Source organism: Balaenoptera musculus, chromosome 3 (assembly GCF_009873245.2).
Source record: "Balaenoptera musculus isolate JJ_BM4_2016_0621 chromosome 3, mBalMus1.pri.v3, whole genome shotgun sequence".
Taxonomy (NCBI): domain Eukaryota; kingdom Metazoa; phylum Chordata; class Mammalia; order Artiodactyla; family Balaenopteridae; genus Balaenoptera; species Balaenoptera musculus.
The window spans coordinates 66254285-66267695 of NC_045787.1; the positions used below are offsets into that span (position 1 = coordinate 66254285).

The window sequence follows — 13411 nt, forward strand, 5'->3', positions numbered from 1 at the left end:
TAAAGTATACAAAAGCACAACTACTTGTACAGGATGCATGCACGTGACAATGTACGCCAGACACGTGAACTAACTTACGTGATTGGACATGCGGACGCACTCTCACATCTTTGAAAGTTCACAACTTGAAGGTTCATATGCAGGGGACTTACTGTACAGAGGGTTGGTCAATGTAAATAAGATGAGGACAGTTGTGTGTGCCAGCTGTCAGTTATTGAAGTTAGGATTCTACCCCTCCCAGGGACACTGGGAAAAAGAGGCCCCATCCTTTCTGATGATTACATTTCAAAGGAATGGTTCTCAGGTCCTTAAGAAAGATACTTCTGAGTTGTTAAAGACACATGTTCACAATTGTAAGGCATTTTAAATAAATGCTGTAGGAAAGGGAAGTCAGGGACCTATCCTCAGATGTTGGTTAGAAGGAACAGCACATTTTCCTGGTAGTGTTGTGCTTTCTCAGGCAGCCATTTAACGGAGGGGTCAGGTCGTCCTAGGGACACAGCCTTATGCTGCTAGAAGCAATGATAGATTTGGTCATTTCTTAGTGCAAAGTTTTGCATAAAGCTATGCGCCAAAAGATCTGAGGTTCTCATCAGCAACGAATGAGAGTTCCTGTGGCACTTCATCCTCACCAACATTTGGTGTTGTCAGTGTTCTGGATTTTGGTCATTTTAATAGGTGTGTATTGGTATATTGTTGTAATGTACATTTGCTTGACCACATATGACGCTGAGCATCTTTTCATAGACTTACTTGCCATCTATGTAGCTTCTTTGGTGAGGTGTCTGTTAAGGTCTTTGGCCCATTTTTTATTTGGGCTACTTGTTTTCTTATTATTGAGTCTGAAGTGTTCTCTGCATATTTTGGATAATAGTCCTTTATCAGATATGTCCTTTGCAAATATTTTCTCCCAGTCTTTGGCTTCTTTTTTTATTCTTTTGATTGTGAATTTCGCAGCGTAGAAGTTTTGAATTTTACTGAAGTCTGGCTTATCAGTTATTTGTTTCATGGATCGTGCCTTTGTTGTTATATCTAGAAAATCTTTGCCATACCCAAGAGGTCATCTAGATTTTTCTCCTCTGTTATCTCTAAGTTTTCCAGTTTGCAAAAGACCCAGGAGAGCCAGCACAACATTGAAGAAGAACAAAGTCAGAAGACTGACACTTCCTAACTTAAAGAATTACTCTAAAGCTACAGTAATCAAGAAATTGTGGGGGCTTCCCTGGTGGCACAGTGGTTGAGAATCTGCCTGCCAATGCAGGGGACATGGGTTCGAGCCCTGGTCTGGGAAGATCCCACATGCCGCGGAGCAGCTGGGCCCGTGAGTCACAACTACTGAGCCTGCGCGTCTGGAGCCAGTGCTCCACAACAAGAGAGGCCGCGACAGTGAGAGGCCCGTGCACTGCGATGAAGAGTGGTCCCCGCTTGCCGCAACTGGAGAAAGCTCTCGCGCAGAAACGAAGACCCAACACAGCCAAAAATATATAAGTTAATTAATTAAAATGAAAACAAAAGAAAAGAAGAATTACAAAAAAAAAAAAATTGTGGTATGGGCAAAAGAACAGACAAATAGATCAGTGAAACAAAACAGAGAGCCTGGAAATAGATTCAAATACAGTCAACTGATTAACAAAGACATTACAACGAGGAAAAAATAATCTTTTCAACAAATAGTGCTGGAACAACTGGATATTCACAAGAAACAAACAAACAAAAAAAAAAAGGAATCTAGACATAGAATTTACACCCTTCACAAAAATTAAATTAAAATATATATGAGACCTAAATTTAAAATACAGTTATTATCAAAATAATAGTAATATTGTTGCATATGCCTGGCATTTTTTTCTGCCCATTGGTCCCCCACTTTCAACCTTTGGACTATTTCTTCTAACACTGGGATTATCTTGTTCCTGAATATTTGACAGGACTCTCAGTAAAATTATTTCGGTTTTTCTTCCTTTTTGGCATAGATTTTAAAAACTGTTTGATATCTTGACTGCTTACAGCTAATCAGGCCTTCCCTCCACCTTCCTTGAGCCAGTTTTAATGATATTTCCCTGAACTTTGTGATTTTTACCTAGAATTTTATTTGTATAAATTTGTCCACAATTGTTACCTTTTAGAAATGTGTTGTGCCTACAATTATGTCATATCTTAATTTCTAATATTTACTTGTGCTTTCTTTTCTCTCTTATTAATTTCTGAATAGCTATTTTATTATTATGTATCAGCCTGGGTTCTACTAGGAGTAGGTACCAAGATGGAATTAAATGTGCAAAGGTTTCATCAAGGGAAATGCTGGTGTAAGAGAAAATAGAGAGGAAGATGGTGAAGATCTAAGAGAGCCACCAGACCACAGGCAAGTCTGATTGCAAGAGAAGAGATGGAGGAAAGGCTGGGTAAAGTGCCTTATACAGCTATCCAATCAAAACAGACATGGCAAGGCCTTTGAAAAGTCCCTGAGCTGAAGTCTGCCACAAGAGGAGTCCCACGTCTCCCAGGATCAGGCTTGCATTATGATCCCAGTTTTGACTGGGAGAAGCCCGTGGTCTTGGTGTAAACAAGACGATGATTTCAGAGCACAGCAGCTGTTACTGTTGATAGATTACATGCTCATAGGTCGAGGTATGTGAGGTGCATCCTCTTTGCTGCTACAATTTGTTTTTGTAAAGAACTAGCTTTCTGGTTTGTTAATTCTATTTTATCTTTATTTTTAATTTCATTAATTTCTCCTCTAAACTCTATTATTTTTTCCCTAATACAGCACCTAAATTAGCATTGTCTTCTGCAGTACCATTTTTGCTGCATCTCTTGGATTCTTATATATGAAGCTTTCATTATTCAATTTTGAGAATTTTCTAATTTTTATTATGATTTCCATTATGACCATACCTATTTAGAGATTTATTTTTAACTTTTATTACTTTTTTCTTTAAAGTTATCATTTGGTTTAGAAGTTGACAAATATCTTGAAGAAAAATTGCACATAAATTCTCGGGGTTTTTGATTCCTCAAATACTGAATGCTTGATAACTTTGAAGTGTAATTTTTAGTCACCTCAGGCTAGTGATACCATTGTGATCCTTTCATTTTAGCTTTTATGTCCTCAGTTCAAATAGGTTCCAAGGGGAAAAACTCAAGGAGAATTTGAGGCTCACATCAATGTGTTTTTCTCCCTGTTCTTGCCTCTTAGGTCTGGTTGTCATGGTTGTTTCCTAATAATTTTTAAACCTCTCCTTATATGTATATATGTACATATATGTGTATATGTATGCATGTATATATGATATATAATACTTATAAACATAAGTTATACATATATTGAATAAAGTATATATAGTTTATATTTAAATTTATGCATTTAAACATATATTATATATACAAATATACTATTCCATATATTTTATATATGTATAAATCTATCATCTATTCTTTTATCTAATATTCACCTTGTGTTATCTTCTGTGGTGAGGTTACCTTGATATCAGCTATTCTATCATAGATATAACCCAAAATGTCATTTTTATCACATTGTCAAGCTTTCTTTGGCCTTTTTGAAAATATTCTTTTTTTTTAAAAGCTGCTTTATTAAGTTATGGTTGACTAAAACACTTTTTTAAAATATAATATTACTCCCAAATTTATTTGTAAGGTACACATTCTGTTTCTATTCTTTCAAAGGTTATCTTTGGTATTTTAATTCCATACATTATTTAACACAGGATAAATTTATTAAGGTTTTCATATTTGTAAATAATTCAAGGACTATAGAAAGCTCTGTCTCCGATCATGCTCCTCTTCTTGACTCACATATCCTTTTAATCAAATACCATAGTTCTATCTTTTTTTTACCTTTTTATTTTAAGATATTAGTCACTCTTATTGCTATATTTTGTAGTCAATATATGGTTAGATTTACCCATGTATTTACCACTTTCTTTACTTGCCATATTTTTCTTGTATGTCAGAACTTCCTTTTAAATTATTTTCCTACTCCTTGAAAAGCACAGTTTTGAAGATTTTTAAAATGAGATTCATTGCTGTTAAACTTTTCTACATTCTGGTATTACTAAAATTGTCTATTTCTCTCAAAATTTTAAAGATTTTTTAAAAGTTTCTTTCCAGTGGACATTTTCTCCTGGCCTTTTGAAAAATTATTCTACTATCTTCTCATTTCTGTTTTTGTTATTGTAAACTAAACAGTTAACTCTTTTTTTTTTCTTTCTTAATAAATTTTATTTATTTATTTGGCTGTGCTGGGTCTTCGTTTCTGTGTGAGGGCTTTCTCTAGTTGCGGTGAGCGGGGGCCACTCTTCATCGCGGTGCACTGGCCTCTCACTGTCGCAGCCTCTCTTGTTGCAGAGCACAGGCTCCAGATGCGCAGGCTCAGTAGTTGTGGCTCACGGGCCCAGTTTCTCCGCGGCATGTGGGATCCTCCCAGACCAGGGCTCGAACCCGTGTCCCCTGCATTAGCAGGCAGATTCTCAACCACTGCACCACCAGTGAAGCCCCTAAACAGTAAACTCTTTATAGGTAATTTATCATTTGCCTCTAGCCACTTTTAACGTTTTTTCTTTGTCTTTGGTGGTTAGTACAAAAATTATATATCGATGTGTACATTTATTTTTTATTGATTCTTTTTGCATTCATTGTTTTTGCTGATTTTGAGTGCATGTCTCTCAACAGAAGATGTTTAGCTGTTACCTCTAAAATATGTCATTTCCCTCATTTGTTAGATCTCATCTATCTTCCAAGTTTTGTAAACCCTCTATCTTCTGACACTGGTTTTGGAGGTGTATTCTAGATAATTTCTTCAGTTCTTACAGTTCACTAATTTTATCATGAACTTTTTAAAATATCTTACTTCTGAACTTCTAGTTTAAATAATTATATAAGTTTTCAAATCTGTGATTTATTTCATAATTTTAAAAACTTTTATTTTGATCACCTTTTATAATTATTTTAAAATACTGGCAGATTTATTTTGCATTGTGTATCCCAGACTTTCATTTCTTACTAATTCTTGCCAAAATGTTGTGCCATCCTACTACAAAGTAGAAAAAATATTTATTAAAAGCAAATAGAATGAATTGACTCTGCTTGATTACTAGTCAGAAAAGTACAAACTGAAACTGTATTCCAATAGGTACCCTTAAATACTTTCCTTGTTAGTATGTTGCTATAATAATAGCAGGTTAGAATGATTATAAATTATTAGATGAACAAGTAAAAAGGTAGGTTGCATACCTAAGGAGACAAAAGACCTGTATGCAGAAAATTATAAGACACTGATGAAAGAAATTAAAGATGATACAAATAGATGGAGAGATATACCATGTTCTTGGATTGGAGGAATCAACATTGTGAAAATGACTCTACTACCCAAAGCAATCTACAGATTCAATGCAATCCCTATCAAACTACCACTGGCATTTTTCACAGAACTAGAACAAAAAATTTCACAATTTGTATGGAAACACAAAAGACCCCAAATAGCCAAAGCAATCTTGAGAACGAAAAATGGAGCTGGAGGAATCAGGCTCCCGGACTCCATACTATATTACAAAGCTCCAGTAATCAAGACAGTATGGTACTGGCACAAAAACAGAAATATAGATCAATGGAACAGGAGAGAAAGCCCAGAGATAAACCCATGCACATATGGTCACCTTATCTTTGATAAAGGAGGCAAGAATATACAGTGGAGAAAAGACAACCTCTTCAATAAGTGGTGCTGGGAAAACTGGACAGGTACATGTAAAAGTATGAAATTAGAACACTCCCTAACACCATACACAAAAATAAACTCAAAATGGATTAAAGACCTAAGTGTACGGCCAGACACTATCAAACTCTTAGAGGAAAACATAGGCAGAACACTCTATGATATAAATCACAGCAAGATCCTTTTTGACCCACCTCCTAGAGAAATGGAAATAAAACCAAAAATAAACAAATGGGACCTAATGAAACTTAAAAGCTTTTGCACAGCAAAGGAAACCATAAACAAGACGAAAAGACAGCCCTCAGAATGGGAGAAAATATTTGCAAATGAAGCAACTGACAAAGGATTAATGTCCAAAATTTACAAGCAGCTCATGCAGCTCAATATCAAAAAAACAAACAACCCAATCCAAAAATGGGCAGAAGACCTAAATAGACATTTCTCCAAAGAACATATACAGATTGCCAACAAACACATGAAAGAATGCTCAACATCACTACTCATTAGAGAAATGCAAATCAAAACTACAATGAGGTATCACCTCACACCACTCAGAATGGCCATCATCAAAAAATCTACAAACAATAAATGCTGGAGAGGGTGTGGAGAAAAGGGAACCCTCTTGCACTGTTGGTGGGAATGTAGATTGATACAGCCACTATGGAGAACAGTATGGAGGTTCCTCAAAAAACTAAAAATAGAACTACCATATGACCCAACAATCCCACTACTAGGCATATACCCTGAGAAAACCATAATTTAAAAATAGTTATGTACCACAATGTTCATTGCAGCTCTATTTGCAATAGCCAGGACATGGAAGCAACCTAACTGTCCATCAACAGATGAATGGATAAAGAAGATGTCACCCATATATACAATGGAATATGACTCATCCATAAAAAGAAACGAAATTGAGTTATTTGTAGTGAGGTGAATCAACCTAGAGTCTGTCATACAGAGTGAAGTAAGTCAGAAAGAGAAAAACAAATACTGTATGCTAACACATATATATGGAATCTAAGAAAAGAAAAAAAAAAGGTCATGAAGAACCTAGGGGCAAGATGGGAATAAAGACACAGACCTACTAGAGAATGGACTTGAGGATATGGGAGGGGGGAAGGGTAAGCTGTGACAAAGTGAGAGAGTGGCATGGACATATATACACTACCAAATGTAAAATAGATAGCTAGTGGGAAGCAGCCGCATAGCACAGGGAGATCAGCTCGGTGCTTTGTGACCACCTAGAGGGGTGGGATAGTGATGGTGGGAGGGAGGGAGACGCAAGAGGGAAGAGATATGGGAACATATGTATATGTATAACTGATTCACTTTGTTATAAAGCAGAAACTAACACACCATTGTAAAGCAATTATACTCCAATAAAGATGTTAAAAAAAAAAAGGTAGGTTGCAAAATGATATACAGATTGTGATTCAAATTTAATATAGAAATATATATTTTTACATAGAGACAAAACGACTATCCTATATGAACCAAAAACATAACTTGGTGTAAAGGTGATTTTCTATTTATATTGTATAGATTTATACACATAACTTTACATGTTTTTACTTGTGAACAAACAAAAATAACTATACAAGCCTTTTAAATAAATCCTTGCGATATTTTTGACATAACGTCAGGACATGGATACTAGATTTCTGTATTAGCTGCCAAAGAAGCACTTATCTTCCCTAGTCAATTGAAGATAATACGGGAGAAATATACATGCTTAATATATTTATTATGCTTAATATAATAAATTAATGAATTATCCAACGTGCATAGCGCTTTGGGAAAGATAAAAATGATCTCTGCTCTTAAGGAGATTATATTCTAGTGACAAGACAACATATCAAAAAGAAAATAGAGCAAAAGACTGAGCAGACGCTATAATTGTTATTAAAATGCAAGGCAGTATTTTCTCTTAACCTTGCTACGACTAATAAACAGAGGTAAATCAGTTAAACTCTCTTTTTGTGATCTTCCCCATTTGTCAATGTCATTGCTCTCCTACGTAATTCATGCTGTTGTGAGACACACAGAGTAGTGCCTTACAAAAATAAAAAAAACATTTGTGTTAGTGGATGCATTACTAACTATTCTAGCGGAGAAGTGACTTAAGTGTTGTTTTATATCTCAGATGGTGAACATGAGTTAAACAAAATTATTCTTTTAAAATAACATTATATATACATGTGGGAAGGATAACAGAGGACAGGTGGGTAGTCTCAGTGCTCTCTGTTCACAGACTAAAAGTCTAATTTCCAATGGCTGTTTTGAATTTTTTTTTTTTAATTACAAAGGAAACCGGAGAAGATGACAGGATCATCATAATTACTGGGAAAACAATGTGTCTACAATCTAAAACCACATGTAACTAGGTAGGGCTTTTTGGCTTGGTGAAAGTCGCACCATACCACAACTCATGGTCTTTAGGGACCCTATGGGCAAATGTGCATGGTGGTCAAAAAGCCTCTTGGGAGAAAAGGGTTGATAGTTTCCCACTTTCTTTTTTCAGTTTCACGGTCACTGATATATTTCTAGTCATTGGCAAGGAAGGGCTTTACCGACACTGACGAGCAGCAAAGGGTACAAAAGTTCCACTATGTGAAAGGCTGTCAGTGGACTTTGCTGGGGACCAGAACTCAATATGTTGCTTGGATTGTCACGGGAAAAGGCATTATGGAAAGAGTGACATTTGGCTAAATCCTGAAATATTTCCTGAAAGCTATGGGTAATGAACATATGTTTGATCACTTAATAAGTACAACATGGCGGGTCCCAGCAGCTCGGGCGGCGGGAGGAGCCGCAGCCCAGCTTCGCGAAGGCTTTCGGCGCGCCGCGGCCACCAGGATGCTCAAGAGCAAGGTCAGCTCTGCCGAGGGCGCGGTGAACGAGGAGCCCAAGAGGAGATCCGCGAGGTTGCCCGCTAAACCGGCTCCCGCAAAAGGGGAAAAGAAGCCAAAAAAGGCGGCAGGAAAGCATAAATCTTCAGACAAAAAAGTGCAAACAAAAGGGAAAAGGGGAGCAAAGGGAAAACAGGCCGAAGTGACTAACCAACAGACTTAAGACCTACCTGCGGAAAACGGAGAAACTAAAAACGAGGAGAGCTCAGCCTCTGATGAAGCAGGAGAGAAAGAAGCCAAGTCTGATTAATACCACACACCCGGTCCTATCAGTGGTCCCTGTCTCCCTTCTTGTACAATCCAGAGGAATATTTTTATAAACTATTTTGTAAATGCAAGTTTCTTAGTAGCTCTAGAAACATTTTTAAAAAGGAGGGATTCCCACCTCATTCCATTTTTTAAGTGTAAATGCTTTTTTTTAAGAGGTGAAATCATTTGCTAGCTGTTTATTTTTTGGTACAAACAGAAAATAGTGAGATATTGAATATGGGAGGCTTTGATTGTCTTGGGTGTCAGTTTAAGATTCCATAGATGGGGGGGTAGCTTTTATATCCTATAATACAAAGCACACTAAAATGGCAGTTTGGAGTCAGTTGTGCATTTAATGTCTTAAACATTTTAAATTACTTCTCTTCCCATGTTGTTTTTGGTAGAATTGTATCCTAAAGCAAACGACTCACTCCTTGATCTTGGCTCTCCTTGTCAGAATTTCGTGCACTCTGTAACATCTTTGGCCGTGGTAGTCCAGTTCTTCTAGTAACTTTGTTAATGTGTTGTGAATGATTGACGATTTGAGTATGTAGTGTATATGATATTAAATTGTGAATTAGTGGGACTTATGATGTAACAGCATATCAATATTTGAAGATATTGGTACTTGATATCCTGTTAAGGAAAATTTGCCTCCAAATTTTAAGCTGGAAAGTCACTGGAATAACTTCAGAAAAGAATCACAACTACATGATTTTTTAGGTTTTTGGTATGTATGTTAAGAATTGTGCACAAATTGAAATGTCTGTGTACTGATCCTCAAAACAACCAATAAAATATCATTATGAAAGAAAAAAAAATACAACAGACTGTACTATGCATTGTGGGTGATATGTAAGTCCAGCTGTCCCTCAGTATCTGCAAGGGATTGGTTCCAGGACTCACAATGGAGAGCAAACTCCGCGGATGCTCAAGTCCCTTATATAAAATGGTGTGGTACAGTTGGCCCTCAGCATCCCTGGGTTCCACACCTTCCAATAGGGAGGGTAAATTGTATATATCCATACAAAAACCATCCTCCAAGAACTCACATGCTAGAAAATAAAGGTAAGTTACATATATTAACAATTACATTATGAAGCAGACACTGATAAGCACTAAACTTACAGATGAATTTTTATATAAAAGCAGAAGGGAGGTTTTACTTCTATTACGTGAAATTGAGAAAGATTCTACAGATGAGGTGGCAACGGAATTGAACTTTAAACTTTAAAATGTAAAAGATGGATAGATTCTCTTGATACAGAGACACAGGACAAGGCATTCATGATTGAGGACAGTAGATAGCTAACGAGAGAAAATAGAAAACATAGGATGGATCTGGATAACAATGTGCAGTAGTTTTGAAAAGGACAGAGGTGGGAGAAACAAAAGGATTTAAGGAGGGCATGTGCCAGATCATCATAGGCCTTGAGTATTTAGATAAAAGTAAGATATTCATTCCTTTTGTAATCTAGGCTTGTAAAATATATAAAATAGTATAATCCAGCATCATGTAAAACTTGAAATGGATTGAAGAGAATTTATAAACAGTGTGATCTATTGGAAGCATTTGTGCCACTGTCCAAATAACAAATAAGGTTGGAAAGCAGGATAGGGGAAGTGGAAATGGTGACAACCCGTAAAGATCAAACAGAGAAGGAACTTGGCAACTGTATGGTTTATATTGTACAGGGCCTTTTGCTATATACTTTGCATACTAACTCTGTCCTGGATTAACTAGCTTTTCCCATTCTTCCATTCCCTTTTCTGTTTTTTATCCTTTGACACTGTTGTCTTACACATATATACATATGTATATGTGTGTGTATATATATATATACATATATACTTATATATATATAACTCTTTAGCTTTGGGAAAATTATATTAAAAAATAGAAAGATATAAAACACATTAGAACTGATGTTTGATTTTTTATCTTCCTAAAGCATAACATAAAACTAAAGTTTGCGTTGCACTCCCCTCCTAGTAGTAATTATCATGAGTTTGATGTATGTAATTCATGTATCTATATCTGTAATATTTGATATCTCTAATGTACATTTAAATAAACATGCATAGAATCATCTACATCTTTTTTCACTCAACATTCAACAACAAACTAAATTATGAAAATGATGCCTATGATCCAGCAGTTGGGCTTCCTGGTATTTAACCAAAGGAAGTGAAAACTTATGTCCAAACAAAAACCTGCACACATATGTTTATAGCAGCTTTATCCATAATTGTCAAAACTTGGGAGCAACCTTCAGTAGGTGAAAGGAAAAACTGTGGTACATCTAGACCATGGAATATTATTCAGCACTAAAACAAAATGAGCTATCAAGCCATTAAAAGACACAGAGAAAACTTAAATGCATATTACTAAGTGAAAGAAGCCAATTTGTAAAGGCTATATATTGAAAGATTACAACCATATAACATACATGAAAGGGAAAAACTGTGGAGACAGTGGAAAAAAAAAAATCAGCAGTTGCCAAGGCATGGAGGGATGAATAGACATAACACAGAGGATTTTCGAGCAGTGAAACTACTCTGTATGATACTATGGTGGTGGATACACACCATTATAAATTTGTTCAAATCCCTACTATATACAACCAAGAGTGAACCATAATATAAACTATAGACACTGCATGATAATGATGTGTCAATGCAGGTTCATTGGTTATAACAAATGTACCTCTCTGGTGGGAGATGTTGATAATGGGTTTGGCTATGCACGTGTGGTGACAGAAGGAAAATGGGAAACCTCTGTACCTTCTGATCAATATTGTTGTTTAAAAAATAAAGTTTATTCATTTTGTTTATGGTTTCCTTTGCTACGCAAAAGCTTTTAGCTTTAATTAGGTCCCATTTGTTTATTTTTGTCTTTATTTTCATTACTCTAGGAGGTGGATCAAAAAATATCTTGCTGCAATTTATGTCAGAGAGTGTTCTGCCTATGTTTTCCTCTAAGAGTTTAATAGTATCCAGTCTTACATTTAGGTCTTTAATCCATTTTAAGTTTATTTTTGTGTATGGTGTTAGAGAATGTTCTAATTTCATTTTTATATGTAGCTGTCCAGTTTTCCCAGCACCACTTATTGAAGAGGCTGTCTTTTTTCCATTGTACATTCTTGCCTCCTTTGTCATAAATTAGGTGGCCACAGGTGTTTGAGTTTATCTCTGGACTTTCTCTCCTGTTCCATTGATCTATATTTCTGTCTTTGTGCCAGTACCACACTGTTTTGATTATTGTAGCTTTGTAGTGTAGTCTGAAGTCAGGGAGCCCAATTCCGCCAGCTCTATTTTTCTTTCTCAAGATTGCTTTGGTTATTCATGATCTTTTATGTTTCCATACAAATTGTAAAATTTTTTGTTCTAATTCTGTGAAAAATGCTATTGGTAATTTGGTAGGGATTGTTTTGAATCTGTAGGTTACTTGGGTAGTATAGTCATTTTTATAATATCAATTCTTCCAGTCCAACAACATGATATATCTCTCCATCTGTTTATGTCATCTTTGATTTCTTTCATCAGTATCTTATAGTTTTCTGAGTACAGGTCTTTTGTCTCCTTAGGTAGGTTTATTCCTAGGTATTTTATTCTTTTTGATGTGATGGTAAATGGGAGTGTTTTCCTTAATTTCTCTTTCTGATCTTTTGTTGTTAGTGTATAGGAATGCAAGAGATTTCTGTGTATTAATTTTGTATCCTACAACTTCACCCAATTCACCAATGAGCTCTAGTAATTTTCTGGTAGCATCTTTAGGATTTTATATATATGGAATCATGTCATCTGCAAACAGTGACAGTTGTACTTCTGCTTTTCCAAGTTGGATTCCTTTTATTTCTTTTTTCTTCTCTGATTGCCGTGGCTAGGACTTCCAAAACTATGTTGAATAAACGTGGTGAGAGTGGACATCCTTCCTTGTCTTGTTCCTGATCCTAGAGGAAATGCTTTCAGTTTTTCACCATTGAGAATGATGTTTGCTGTGGGTTTGTTGTATATGGCCTTTATTATGTTGAGGTAGGTTCCCTCTATGCCCACTTTGGAGAGGTTTTTACCATAAATGGGTGTTGAATTTTGTCAAAAGCTTTTTCTGCATCTATTGAGATGATCATATGGTTTTTATTCTTCAGTTGGTAAAAAGAAAAGACAACCCATAGAATGGGAGAAAATATTTATTTGCAAACAAAGTGACTGACAGGGGATTAATCTCCAAAATACACAAACAGCTCATGCAGCTCAATATCAAAAAAAACAAACACCCCAATCAAAAAATGGGCAGAAGATCTAAATAGACATTTCTCCAAAGACGACATACAGATGGCCAAGAGGCACATGAAAAAATGCTCAACATCACTAATTATTAGAGAAATGCAACTCAAAACTATAATGAGGTATCACCTCACACTGGTCAGAATGGCCATCATCAAAAAATCTACAAACAATAAATGCTGAGTAGGGTGTGGAGAAAAGGGAACCCTCCTGCACTATTGGTGGGAATGTAAAT

General features: G+C 35.8%; 1 pseudogene; it reads left to right on the forward strand.

Moving 5' to 3' along the window:
* Nucleotides 1-8587: 8587 nt before the first annotated feature.
* LOC118891738 lies at nucleotides 8588-8890 on the forward strand (annotated as a pseudogene).
* The last annotated feature ends 4521 nt before the right edge of the window (nucleotides 8891-13411 follow it).